The sequence below is a fragment of the Schistocerca cancellata genome, chromosome 10, assembly GCF_023864275.1.
Source record: "Schistocerca cancellata isolate TAMUIC-IGC-003103 chromosome 10, iqSchCanc2.1, whole genome shotgun sequence".
NCBI classification, from domain to species: Eukaryota; Metazoa; Arthropoda; class Insecta; order Orthoptera; family Acrididae; genus Schistocerca; species Schistocerca cancellata.
The window spans coordinates 156,711,908-156,724,659 of record NC_064635.1 but is presented as its reverse complement, the minus strand read 5'-3'; the positions used below and the strand labels follow the sequence as shown (position 1 = coordinate 156,724,659).

Sequence of the window (12,752 nt, the reverse complement as noted above, 5' to 3'; positions counted from 1 at the left end):
CAACTCACTGCCTCGCACTTTACTACTGTGTACCACTCTTGTCGTCCAACTGCAAAAGACTGGGCCACAACACGTTTCCGCGTCTCCATTGCACTGCGCAAACTACGAAACGCTCCCCAAACATGGCACTCACCAATGCAGACGACTTTTCCGACTTTACACGACGCTCACGCAACGCTCACGCTAGTGACAGCCTTATTTAGAGCTTGACGTCGCGCCCAAGCGAGTGAGCACATTTCGCCTACGGCTTAGGCCGCCCACCTAGTGTGGCTGCTCGGTGTCTGCAGGCAGCGAGGGGCTGCAACCTTCCCGTGTTCGCGCCTATGTCACCTCTGCTTGCTTGTCAGAGACAGAGTATCGCAAAACATACAACTCACTCCATGAATTGATTGCTACGGCATCTGTCATCAGCAGTCACAACTAGCAACACCAGTAGCAGCCGACTGCACGTAAAGAATGGGAATGTGCAGTGGGATTTTTGTGAACTCGGCGCAAGGCAGATCTTTCCGACATAGGTTTGAGAATCTTAAGGGAGGACTTGTACTGTTTCTAAATTCAGTGTAGCGGTGGGAGGAGGGTGCTTCTTGCGCGTAACAGTACGCTTGCCAATTGTGGCTGCTAATCGTTCGCTCGTATCTGCCTTGACACATTCGCTGGCTGTGAATTATTCCACTTGCATGGCAGTGTGGACATGTTGGTGTGTTAAAAATTCTGGAGGCGCTGGGTATCGATCCCAGTACCTCTCGCATGCTAAGCGAGCGCTCTACCATCTGAGCTACGCCCCCTGATGACAAATAGTGCTATATACAACCATATCAATACCACAGACCCTTGCACTCTCATTATTCCGCAGACAAACACTACTCTCAATGTGGCCGCGAGGGTGTCTTTCAGGTTTTCTGCATTCTGTATCGAATCGTAGTTGGCCAAAATTAAAGTGGCACGCACAACGTCGAAAATAGCGTTCGGCCACCACTCTGAGTAAGACGGACGTGTTGTCCACTCTCTAGACTTCATTGAGGTTAGGCCGTTATACCTAAGACAGATTTGCAGTCGATGACACCTCGACAACAGCCGGTCCTCACATTTACGTCTTGCTCTCCTTACGTCAGTATACATCATATGAGTCTGTGACGCTGGCTTTGCAACATCTTGCGTGTCTTTAGGCTCGCCGCGACCAACACTTACCATGCACTGTCCACAAAACATGGAGGCGCCGGGGCTTGAACCCGGGACCTTTCACATGCAAAGCGAACGCTCTACCAACTGAGCTACGCCCCCAAGCGCAACAGAGCTGCGCTGTTTTCCTTTCTTTGCTACTCTGAAGTGCACGGACCTGATGGTTGGTTGGTTTGTAGGGGTGAAGGGACCAGTGTACAAAGGCGCGGTCACGTTCATATACACATGAGTTCCAAGTAGTTTCGATGTTCTGGTGTTACGACTACAAATTCCGTCTGTATTTAACGTCTTAAATTGAAAGGACTGTCGACTGATGACCACAGCAGTTGAGACCCATAGTGCTCAGAGCCATTTCTCGAAAGGACAGTCACAAATTGCTCCGTTTTCACTCCTTGTCGGCAATCACACCGCGCCTCAGGTAACAAGCACATCTGAAGCCCCATTGTGCACTCGACTGTTCATGCCAACTCACTGCCTCGCACTTTACTACTGTGTACCACTCTTGTCGTCCAACTGCAAAAGACTGGGCCACAACACGTTTCCGCGTCTCCATTGCACTGCGCAAACTACGAAACGCTCCCCAAACATGGCACTCACCAATGCAGACGACTTTTCCGACTTTACACGACGCTCACGCAACGCTCATGCTAGTGACAGCCTTATTTAGAGCTTGACGTCGCGCCCAAGCGAGTGAGCACATTTCGCCTACGGCTTAGGCCGCCCACCTAGTGTGGCTGCTCGGTGTCTGCAGGCAGCGAGGGGCTGCAACCTTCCCGTGTTCGCGCCTATGTCACCTCTGCTTGCTTGTCAGAGACAGAGTATCGCAAAACATACAACTCACTCCATGAATTGATTGCTACGGCATCTGTCATCAGCAGTCACAACTAGCAACACCAGTAGCAGCCGACTGCACGTAAAGAATGGGAATGTGCAGTGGGATTTTTGTGAACTCGGCGCAAGGCAGATCTTTCCGACATAGGTTTGAGAATCTTAAGGGAGGACTTGTACTGTTTCTAAATTCAGTGTAGCGGTGGGAGGAGGGTGCTTCTTGCGCGTAACAGTACGCTTGCCAATTGTGGCTGCTAATCGTTCGCTCGTATCTGCCTTGACACATTCGCTGGCTGTGAATTATTCCACTTGCATGGCAGTGTGGACATGTTGGTGTGTTAAAAATTCTGGAGGCGCTGGGTATCGATCCCAGTACCTCTCGCATGCTAAGCGAGCGCTCTACCATCTGAGCTACGCCCCCTGATGACAAATAGTGCTACATACAACCATATCAATACCACAGACCCTTGCACTCTCATTATTCCGCAGACAAACACTACTCTCAATGTGGCCGCGAGGGTGTCTTTCAGGTTTTCTGCATTCTGTATCGAATCGTAGTTGGCCAAAATTAAAGTGGCACGCACAACGTCGAAAATAGCGTTCGGCCACCACTCTGAGTAAGACGGACGTGTTGTCCACTCTCTAGACTTCATTGAGGTTAGGCCGTTATACCTAAGACAGATTTGCAGTCGATGACACCTCGACAACAGCCGGTCCTCACATTTACGTCTTGCTCTCCTTACGTCAGTATACATCATATGAGTCTGTGACGCTGGCTTTGCAACATCTTGCGTGTCTTTAGGCTCGCCGCGACCAACACTTACCATGCACTGTCCACAAAACATGGAGGCGCCGGGGCTTGAACCCGGGACCTTTCACATGCAAAGCGAACGCTCTACCAACTGAGCTACGCCCCCAAGCGCAACAGAGCTGCGCTGTTTTCCTTTCTTTGCTACTCTGAAGTGCACGGACCTGATGGTTGGTTGGTTTGTAGGGGTGAAGGGACCAGTGTACAAAGGCGCGGTCACGTTCATATACACATGAGTTCCAAGTAGTTTCGATGTTCTGGTGTTACGACTACAAATTCCGTCTGTATTTAACGTCTTAAATTGAAAGGACTGTCGACTGATGACCACAGCAGTTGAGACCCATAGTGCTCAGAGCCATTTCTCGAAAGGACAGTCACAAATTGCTCCGTTTTCACTCCTTGTCGGCAATCACACCGCGCCTCAGGTAACAAGCACATCTGAAGCCCCATTGTGCACTCGACTGTTCATGCCAACTCACTGCCTCGCACTTTACTACTGTGTACCACTCTTGTCGTCCAACTGCAAAAGACTGGGCCACAACACGTTTCCGCGTCTCCATTGCACTGCGCAAACTACGAAACGCTCCCCAAACATGGCACTCACCAATGCAGACGACTTTTCTGACTTTACACGACGCTCACGCTAGTGACAGCCTTATTTAGAGCTTGACGTCGCGCCCAAGCGAGTGAGCACATTTCGCCTACGGCTTAGGTCGCCCACCTAGTGTGGCTGCTCGGTGTCTGCAGGCAGCGAGGGGCTGCAACCTTCCCGTGTTCGCGCCTATGTCACCTCTGCTTGCTTGTCAGAGACAGAGTATCGCAAAACATACAACTCACTCCATGAATTGATTGCTACGGCATCTGTCATCAGCAGTCACAACTAGCAACACCAGTAGCAGCCGACTGCACGTAAAGAATGGGAATGTGCAGTGGGATTTTTGTGAACTCGGCGCAAGGCAGATCTTTCCGACATAGGTTTGAGAATCTTAAGGGAGGACTTGTACTGTTTCTAAATTCAGTGTAGCGGTGGGAGGAGGGTGCTTCTTGCGCGTAACAGTACGCTTGCCAATTGTGGCTGCTAATCGTTCGCTCGTATCTGCCTTGACACATTCGCTGGCTGTGAATTATTCCACTTGCATGGCAGTGTGGACATGTTGGTGTGTTAAAAATTCTGGAGGCGCTGGGTATCGATCCCAGTACCTCTCGCATGCTAAGCGAGCGCTCTACCATCTGAGCTACGCCCCCTGATGACAAATAGTGCTACATACAACCATATCAATACCACAGACCCTTGCACTCTCATTATTCCGCAGACAAACACTACTCTCAATGTGGCCGCGAGGGTGTCTTTCAGGTTTTCTGCATTCTGTATCGAATCGTAGTTGGCCAAAATTAAAGTGGCACGCACAACGTCGAAAATAGCGTTCGGCCACCACTCTGAGTAAGACGGACGTGTTGTCCACTCTCTAGACTTCATTGAGGTTAGGCCGTTATACCTAAGACAGATTTGCAGTCGATGACACCTCGACAACAGCCGGTCCTCACATTTACGTCTTGCTCTCCTTACGTCAGTATACATCATATGAGTCTGTGACGCTGGCTTTGCAACATCTTGCGTGTCTTTAGGCTCGCCGCGACCAACACTTACCATGCACTGTCCACAAAACATGGAGGCGCCGGGGCTTGAACCCGGGACCTTTCACATGCAAAGCGAACGCTCTACCAACTGAGCTACGCCCCCAAGCGCAACAGAGCTGCGCTGTTTTCCTTTCTTTGCTACTCTGAAGTGCACGGACCTGATGGTTGGTTGGTTTGTAGGGGTGAAGGGACCAGTGTACAAAGGCGCGGTCACGTTCATATACACATGAGTTCCAAGTAGTTTCGATGTTCTGGTGTTACGACTACAAATTCCGTCTGTATTTAACGTCTTAAATTGAAAGGACTGTCGACTGATGACCACAGCAGTTGAGACCCATAGTGCTCAGAGCCATTTCTCGAAAGGACAGTCACAAATTGCTCCGTTTTCACTCCTTGTCGGCAATCACACCGCGCCTCAGGTAACAAGCACATCTGAAGCCCCATTGTGCACTCGACTGTTCATGCCAACTCACTGCCTCGCACTTTACTACTGTGTACCACTCTTGTCGTCCAACTGCAAAAGACTGGGCCACAACACGTTTCCGCGTCTCCATTGCACTGCGCAAACTACGAAACGCTCCCCAAACATGGCACTCACCAATGCAGACGACTTTTCCGACTTTACACGACGCTCACGCTAGTGACAGCCTTATTTAGAGCTTGACGTCGCGCCCAAGCGAGTGAGCACATTTCGCCTACGGCTTAGGCCGCCCACCTAGTGTGGCTGCTCGGTGTCTGCAGGCAGCGAGGGGCTGCAACCTTCCCGTGTTCGCGCCTATGTCACCTCTGCTTGCTTGTCAGAGACAGAGTATCGCAAAACATACAACTCACTCCATGAATTGATTGCTACGGCATCTGTCATCAGCAGTCACAACTAGCAACACCAGTAGCAGCCGACTGCACGTAAAGAATGGGAATGTGCAGTGGGATTTTTGTGAACTCGGCGCAAGGCAGATCTTTCCGACATAGGTTTGAGAATCTTAAGGGAGGACTTGTACTGTTTCTAAATTCAGTGTAGCGGTGGGAGGAGGGTGCTTCTTGCGCGTAACAGTACGCTTGCCAATTGTGGCTGCTAATCGTTCGCTCGTATCTGCCTTGACACATTCGCTGGCTGTGAATTATTCCACTTGCATGGCAGTGTGGACATGTTGGTGTGTTAAAAATTCTGGAGGCGCTGGGTATCGATCCCAGTACCTCTCGCATGCTAAGCGAGCGCTCTACCATCTGAGCTACGCCCCCTGATGACAAATAGTGCTACATACAACCATATCAATACCACAGACCCTTGCACTCTCATTATTCCGCAGACAAACACTACTCTCAATGTGGCCGCGAGGGTGTCTTTCAGGTTTTCTGCATTCTGTATCGAATCGTAGTTGGCCAAAATTAAAGTGGCACGCACAACGTCGAAAATAGCGTTCGGCCACCACTCTGAGTAAGACGGACGTGTTGTCCACTCTCTAGACTTCATTGAGGTTAGGCCGTTATACCTAAGACAGATTTGCAGTCGATGACACCTCGACAACAGCCGGTCCTCACATTTACGTCTTGCTCTCCTTACGTCAGTATACATCATATGAGTCTGTGACGCTGGCTTTGCAACATCTTGCGTGTCTTTAGGCTCGCCGCGACCAACACTTACCATGCACTGTCCACAAAACATGGAGGCGCCGGGGCTTGAACCCGGGACCTTTCACATGCAAAGCGAACGCTCTACCAACTGAGCTACGCCCCCAAGCGCAACAGAGCTGCGCTGTTTTCCTTTCTTTGCTACTCTGAAGTGCACGGACCTGATGGTTGGTTGGTTTGTAGGGGTGAAGGGACCAGTGTACAAAGGCGCGGTCACGTTCATATACACATGAGTTCCAAGTAGTTTCGATGTTCTGGTGTTACGACTACAAATTCCGTCTGTATTTAACGTCTTAAATTGAAAGGACTGTCGACTGATGACCACAGCAGTTGAGACCCATAGTGCTCAGAGCCATTTCTCGAAAGGACAGTCACAAATTGCTCCGTTTTCACTCCTTGTCGGCAATCACACCGCGCCTCAGGTAACAAGCACATCTGAAGCCCCATTGTGCACTCGACTGTTCATGCCAACTCACTGCCTCGCACTTTACTACTGTGTACCACTCTTGTCGTCCAACTGCAAAAGACTGGGCCACAACACGTTTCCGCGTCTCCATTGCACTGCGCAAACTACGAAACGCTCCCCAAACATGGCACTCACCAATGCAGACGACTTTTCCGACTTTACACGACGCTCACGCTAGTGACAGCCTTATTTAGAGCTTGACGTCGCGCCCAAGCGAGTGAGCACATTTCGCCTACGGCTTAGGCCGCCCACCTAGTGTGGCTGCTCGGTGTCTGCAGGCAGCGAGGGGCTGCAACCTTCCCGTGTTCGCGCCTATGTCACCTCTGCTTGCTTGTCAGAGACAGAGTATCGCAAAACATACAACTCACTCCATGAATTGATTGCTACGGCATCTGTCATCAGCAGTCACAACTAGCAACACCAGTAGCAGCCGACTGCACGTAAAGAATGGGAATGTGCAGTGGGATTTTTGTGAACTCGGCGCAAGGCAGATCTTTCCGACATAGGTTTGAGAATCTTAAGGGAGGACTTGTACTGTTTCTAAATTCAGTGTAGCGGTGGGAGGAGGGTGCTTCTTGCGCGTAACAGTACGCTTGCCAATTGTGGCTGCTAATCGTTCGCTCGTATCTGCCTTGACACATTCGCTGGCTGTGAATTATTCCACTTGCATGGCAGTGTGGACATGTTGGTGTGTTAAAAATTCTGGAGGCGCTGGGTATCGATCCCAGTACCTCTCGCATGCTAAGCGAGCGCTCTACCATCTGAGCTACGCCCCCTGATGACAAATAGTGCTACATACAACCATATCAATACCACAGACCCTTGCACTCTCATTATTCCGCAGACAAACACTACTCTCAATGTGGCCGCGAGGGTGTCTTTCAGGTTTTCTGCATTCTGTATCGAATCGTAGTTGGCCAAAATTAAAGTGGCACGCACAACGTCGAAAATAGCGTTCGGCCACCACTCTGAGTAAGACGGACGTGTTGTCCACTCTCTAGACTTCATTGAGGTTAGGCCGTTATACCTAAGACAGATTTGCAGTCGATGACACCTCGACAACAGCCGGTCCTCACATTTACGTCTTGCTCTCCTTACGTCAGTATACATCATATGAGTCTGTGACGCTGGCTTTGCAACATCTTGCGTGTCTTTAGGCTCGCCGCGACCAACACTTACCATGCACTGTCCACAAAACATGGAGGCGCCGGGGCTTGAACCCGGGACCTTTCACATGCAAAGCGAACGCTCTACCAACTGAGCTACGCCCCCAAGCGCAACAGAGCTGCGCTGTTTTCCTTTCTTTGCTACTCTGAAGTGCACGGACCTGATGGTTGGTTGGTTTGTAGGGGTGAAGGGACCAGTGTACAAAGGCGCGGTCACGTTCATATACACATGAGTTCCAAGTAGTTTCGATGTTCTGGTGTTACGACTACAAATTCCGTCTGTATTTAACGTCTTAAATTGAAAGGACTGTCGACTGATGACCACAGCAGTTGAGACCCATAGTGCTCAGAGCCATTTCTCGAAAGGACAGTCACAAATTGCTCCGTTTTCACTCCTTGTCGGCAATCACACCGCGCCTCAGGTAACAAGCACATCTGAAGCCCCATTGTGCACTCGACTGTTCATGCCAACTCACTGCCTCGCACTTTACTACTGTGTACCACTCTTGTCGTCCAACTGCAAAAGACTGGGCCACAACACGTTTCCGCGTCTCCATTGCACTGCGCAAACTACGAAACGCTCCCCAAACATGGCACTCACCAATGCAGACGACTTTTCCGACTTTACACGACGCTCACGCAACGCTCACGCTAGTGACAGCCTTATTTAGAGCTTGACGTCGCGCCCAAGCGAGTGAGCACATTTCGCCTACGGCTTAGGCCGCCCACCTAGTGTGGCTGCTCGGTGTCTGCAGGCAGCGAGGGGCTGCAACCTTCCCGTGTTCGCGCCTATGTCACCTCTGCTTGCTTGTCAGAGACAGAGTATCGCAAAACATACAACTCACTCCATGAATTGATTGCTACGGCATCTGTCATCAGCAGTCACAACTAGCAACACCAGTAGCAGCCGACTGCACGTAAAGAATGGGAATGTGCAGTGGGATTTTTGTGAACTCGGCGCAAGGCAGATCTTTCCGACATAGGTTTGAGAATCTTAAGGGAGGACTTGTACTGTTTCTAAATTCAGTGTAGCGGTGGGAGGAGGGTGCTTCTTGCGCGTAACAGTACGCTTGCCAATTGTGGCTGCTAATCGTTCGCTCGTATCTGCCTTGACACATTCGCTGGCTGTGAATTATTCCACTTGCATGGCAGTGTGGACATGTTGGTGTGTTAAAAATTCTGGAGGCGCTGGGTATCGATCCCAGTACCTCTCGCATGCTAAGCGAGCGCTCTACCATCTGAGCTACGCCCCCTGATGACAAATAGTGCTACATACAACCATATCAATACCACAGACCCTTGCACTCTCATTATTCCGCAGACAAACACTACTCTCAATGTGGCCGCGAGGGTGTCTTTCAGGTTTTCTGCATTCTGTATCGAATCGTAGTTGGCCAAAATTAAAGTGGCACGCACAACGTCGAAAATAGCGTTCGGCCACCACTCTGAGTAAGACGGACGTGTTGTCCACTCTCTAGACTTCATTGAGGTTAGGCCGTTATACCTAAGACAGATTTGCAGTCGATGACACCTCGACAACAGCCGGTCCTCACATTTACGTCTTGCTCTCCTTACGTCAGTATACATCATATGAGTCTGTGACGCTGGCTTTGCAACATCTTGCGTGTCTTTAGGCTCGCCGCGACCAACACTTACCATGCACTGTCCACAAAACATGGAGGCGCCGGGGCTTGAACCCGGGACCTTTCACATGCAAAGCGAACGCTCTACCAACTGAGCTACGCCCCCAAGCGCAACAGAGCTGCGCTGTTTTCCTTTCTTTGCTACTCTGAAGTGCACGGACCTGATGGTTGGTTGGTTTGTAGGGGTGAAGGGACCAGTGTACAAAGGCGCGGTCACGTTCATATACACATGAGTTCCAAGTAGTTTCGATGTTCTGGTGTTACGACTACAAATTCCGTCTGTATTTAACGTCTTAAATTGAAAGGACTGTCGACTGATGACCACAGCAGTTGAGACCCATAGTGCTCAGAGCCATTTCTCGAAAGGACAGTCACAAATTGCTCCGTTTTCACTCCTTGTCGGCAATCACACCGCGCCTCAGGTAACAAGCACATCTGAAGCCCCATTGTGCACTCGACTGTTCATGCCAACTCACTGCCTCGCACTTTACTACTGTGTACCACTCTTGTCGTCCAACTGCAAAAGACTGGGCCACAACACGTTTCCGCGTCTCCATTGCACTGCGCAAACTACGAAACGCTCCCCAAACATGGCACTCACCAATGCAGACGACTTTTCCGACTTTACACGACGCTCACGCTAGTGACAGCCTTATTTAGAGCTTGACGTCGCGCCCAAGCGAGTGAGCACATTTCGCCTACGGCTTAGGCCGCCCACCTAGTGTGGCTGCTCGGTGTCTGCAGGCAGCGAGGGGCTGCAACCTTCCCGTGTTCGCGCCTATGTCACCTCTGCTTGCTTGTCAGAGACAGAGTATCGCAAAACATACAACTCACTCCATGAATTGATTGCTACGGCATCTGTCATCAGCAGTCACAACTAGCAACACCAGTAGCAGCCGACTGCACGTAAAGAATGGGAATGTGCAGTGGGATTTTTGTGAACTCGGCGCAAGGCAGATCTTTCCGACATAGGTTTGAGAATCTTAAGGGAGGACTTGTACTGTTTCTAAATTCAGTGTAGCGGTGGGAGGAGGGTGCTTCTTGCGCGTAACAGTACGCTTGCCAATTGTGGCTGCTAATCGTTCGCTCGTATCTGCCTTGACACATTCGCTGGCTGTGAATTATTCCACTTGCATGGCAGTGTGGACATGTTGGTGTGTTAAAAATTCTGGAGGCGCTGGGTATCGATCCCAGTACCTCTCGCATGCTAAGCGAGCGCTCTACCATCTGAGCTACGCCCCCTGATGACAAATAGTGCTACATACAACCATATCAATACCACAGACCCTTGCACTCTCATTATTCCGCAGACAAACACTACTCTCAATGTGGCCGCGAGGGTGTCTTTCAGGTTTTCTGCATTCTGTATCGAATCGTAGTTGGCCAAAATTAAAGTGGCACGCACAACGTCGAAAATAGCGTTCGGCCACCACTCTGAGTAAGACGGACGTGTTGTCCACTCTCTAGACTTCATTGAGGTTAGGCCGTTATACCTAAGACAGATTTGCAGTCGATGACACCTCGACAACAGCCGGTACTCACATTTACGTCTTGCTCTCCTTACGTCAGTATACATCATATGAGTCTGTGACGCTGGCTTTGCAACATCTTGCGTGTCTTTAGGCTCGCCGCGACCAACACTTACCATGCACTGTCCACAAAACATGGAGGCGCCGGGGCTTGAACCCGGGACCTTTCACATGCAAAGCGAACGCTCTACCAACTGAGCTACGCCCCCAAGCGCAACAGAGCTGCGCTGTTTTCCTTTCTTTGCTACTCTGAAGTGCACGGACCTGATGGTTGGTTGGTTTGTAGGGGTGAAGGGACCAGTGTACAAAGGCGCGGTCACGTTCATATACACATGAGTTCCAAGTAGTTTCGATGTTCTGGTGTTACGACTACAAATTCCGTCTGTATTTAACGTCTTAAATTGAAAGGACTGTCGACTGATGACCACAGCAGTTGAGACCCATAGTGCTCAGAGCCATTTCTCGAAAGGACAGTCACAAATTGCTCCGTTTTCACTCCTTGTCGGCAATCACACCGCGCCTCAGGTAACAAGCACATCTGAAGCCCCATTGTGCACTCGACTGTTCATGCCAACTCACTGCCTCGCACTTTACTACTGTGTACCACTCTTGTCGTCCAACTGCAAAAGACTGGGCCACAACACGTTTCCGCGTCTCCATTGCACTGCGCAAACTACGAAACGCTCCCCAAACATGGCACTCACCAATGCAGACGACTTTTCCGACTTTACACGACGCTCACGCTAGTGACAGCCTTATTTAGAGCTTGACGTCGCGCCCAAGCGAGTGAGCACATTTCGCCTACGGCTTAGGCCGCCCACCTAGTGTGGCTGCTCGGTGTCTGCAGGCAGCGAGGGGCTGCAACCTTCCCGTGTTCGCGCCTATGTCACCTCTGCTTGCTTGTCAGAGACAGAGTATCGCAAAACATACAACTCACTCCATGAATTGATTGCTACGGCATCTGTCATCAGCAGTCACAACTAGCAACACCAGTAGCAGCCGACTGCACGTAAAGAATGGGAATGTGCAGTGGGATTTTTGTGAACTCGGCGCAAGGCAGATCTTTCCGACATAGGTTTGAGAATCTTAAGGGAGGACTTGTACTGTTTCTAAATTCAGTGTAGCGGTGGGAGGAGGGTGCTTCTTGCGCGTAACAGTACGCTTGCCAATTGTGGCTGCTAATCGTTCGCTCGTATCTGCCTTGACACATTCGCTGGCTGTGAATTATTCCACTTGCATGGCAGTGTGGACATGTTGGTGTGTTAAAAATTCTGGAGGCGCTGGGTATCGATCCCAGTACCTCTCGCATGCTAAGCGAGCGCTCTACCATCTGAGCTACGCCCCCTGATGACAAATAGTGCTACATACAACCATATCAATACCACAGACCCTTGCACTCTCATTATTCCGCAGACAAACACTACTCTCAATGTGGCCGCGAGGGTGTCTTTCAGGTTTTCTGCATTCTGTATCGAATCGTAGTTGGCCAAAATTAAAGTGGCACGCACAACGTCGAAAATAGCGTTCGGCCACCACTCTGAGTAAGACGGACGTGTTGTCCACTCTCTAGACTTCATTGAGGTTAGGCCGTTATACCTAAGACAGATTTGCAGTCGATGACACCTCGACAACAGCCGGTCCTCACATTTACGTCTTGCTCTCCTTACGTCAGTATACATCATATGAGTCTGTGACGCTGGCTTTGCAACATCTTGCGTGTCTTTAGGCTCGCCGCGACCAACACTTACCATGCACTGTCCACAAAACATGGAGGCGCCGGGGCTTGAACCCGGGACCTTTCACATGCAAAGCGAACGCTCTACCAACTGAGCTACGCCCCCAAGCGCAACAGAGCTGCGCTGTTTT

The 12,752-nt window shown here is 50.5% G+C and overlaps 16 non-coding genes across 16 annotated transcripts; all 16 read right to left on the bottom strand.

Annotated features, from left to right (window-relative positions):
* Window positions 1–712: 712 nt before the first annotated feature.
* On the bottom strand, window positions 713–785 carry Trnaa-agc (transfer RNA alanine (anticodon AGC)). Its single transcript has one exon. It is a non-coding gene; the product is annotated as a tRNA-Ala (tRNA).
* A 423-nt stretch (window positions 786–1,208) lies between these two features.
* Trnaa-ugc (transfer RNA alanine (anticodon UGC)) lies at window positions 1,209–1,281 on the bottom strand. Its single transcript has one exon. It is a non-coding gene; the product is annotated as a tRNA-Ala (tRNA).
* A 1,074-nt stretch (window positions 1,282–2,355) lies between these two features.
* On the bottom strand, window positions 2,356–2,428 carry Trnaa-agc (transfer RNA alanine (anticodon AGC)). Its single transcript has one exon. It is a non-coding gene; the product is annotated as a tRNA-Ala (tRNA).
* A 423-nt stretch (window positions 2,429–2,851) lies between these two features.
* Trnaa-ugc (transfer RNA alanine (anticodon UGC)) lies at window positions 2,852–2,924 on the bottom strand. Its single transcript has one exon. It is a non-coding gene; the product is annotated as a tRNA-Ala (tRNA).
* Window positions 2,925–3,987: 1,063 nt separating this feature from the next.
* Window positions 3,988–4,060, bottom strand: Trnaa-agc (transfer RNA alanine (anticodon AGC)). The gene has a single exon. It is a non-coding gene; the product is annotated as a tRNA-Ala (tRNA).
* Window positions 4,061–4,483: 423 nt separating this feature from the next.
* Trnaa-ugc (transfer RNA alanine (anticodon UGC)) lies at window positions 4,484–4,556 on the bottom strand. Its single transcript has one exon. It is a non-coding gene; the product is annotated as a tRNA-Ala (tRNA).
* A 1,063-nt stretch (window positions 4,557–5,619) lies between these two features.
* Window positions 5,620–5,692, bottom strand: Trnaa-agc (transfer RNA alanine (anticodon AGC)). Its single transcript has one exon. It is a non-coding gene; the product is annotated as a tRNA-Ala (tRNA).
* Window positions 5,693–6,115: 423 nt separating this feature from the next.
* Window positions 6,116–6,188, bottom strand: Trnaa-ugc (transfer RNA alanine (anticodon UGC)). Its single transcript has one exon. It is a non-coding gene; the product is annotated as a tRNA-Ala (tRNA).
* A 1,063-nt stretch (window positions 6,189–7,251) lies between these two features.
* Trnaa-agc (transfer RNA alanine (anticodon AGC)) lies at window positions 7,252–7,324 on the bottom strand. The gene has a single exon. It is a non-coding gene; the product is annotated as a tRNA-Ala (tRNA).
* Window positions 7,325–7,747: 423 nt separating this feature from the next.
* Trnaa-ugc (transfer RNA alanine (anticodon UGC)) lies at window positions 7,748–7,820 on the bottom strand. Its single transcript has one exon. It is a non-coding gene; the product is annotated as a tRNA-Ala (tRNA).
* Window positions 7,821–8,894: 1,074 nt separating this feature from the next.
* On the bottom strand, window positions 8,895–8,967 carry Trnaa-agc (transfer RNA alanine (anticodon AGC)). The gene has a single exon. It is a non-coding gene; the product is annotated as a tRNA-Ala (tRNA).
* Window positions 8,968–9,390: 423 nt separating this feature from the next.
* Trnaa-ugc (transfer RNA alanine (anticodon UGC)) lies at window positions 9,391–9,463 on the bottom strand. Its single transcript has one exon. It is a non-coding gene; the product is annotated as a tRNA-Ala (tRNA).
* Window positions 9,464–10,526: 1,063 nt separating this feature from the next.
* Window positions 10,527–10,599, bottom strand: Trnaa-agc (transfer RNA alanine (anticodon AGC)). Its single transcript has one exon. It is a non-coding gene; the product is annotated as a tRNA-Ala (tRNA).
* Window positions 10,600–11,022: 423 nt separating this feature from the next.
* Window positions 11,023–11,095, bottom strand: Trnaa-ugc (transfer RNA alanine (anticodon UGC)). Its single transcript has one exon. It is a non-coding gene; the product is annotated as a tRNA-Ala (tRNA).
* Window positions 11,096–12,158: 1,063 nt separating this feature from the next.
* Trnaa-agc (transfer RNA alanine (anticodon AGC)) lies at window positions 12,159–12,231 on the bottom strand. The gene has a single exon. It is a non-coding gene; the product is annotated as a tRNA-Ala (tRNA).
* Window positions 12,232–12,654: 423 nt separating this feature from the next.
* Trnaa-ugc (transfer RNA alanine (anticodon UGC)) lies at window positions 12,655–12,727 on the bottom strand. The gene has a single exon. It is a non-coding gene; the product is annotated as a tRNA-Ala (tRNA).
* Window positions 12,728–12,752: the final 25 nt, after the last annotated feature.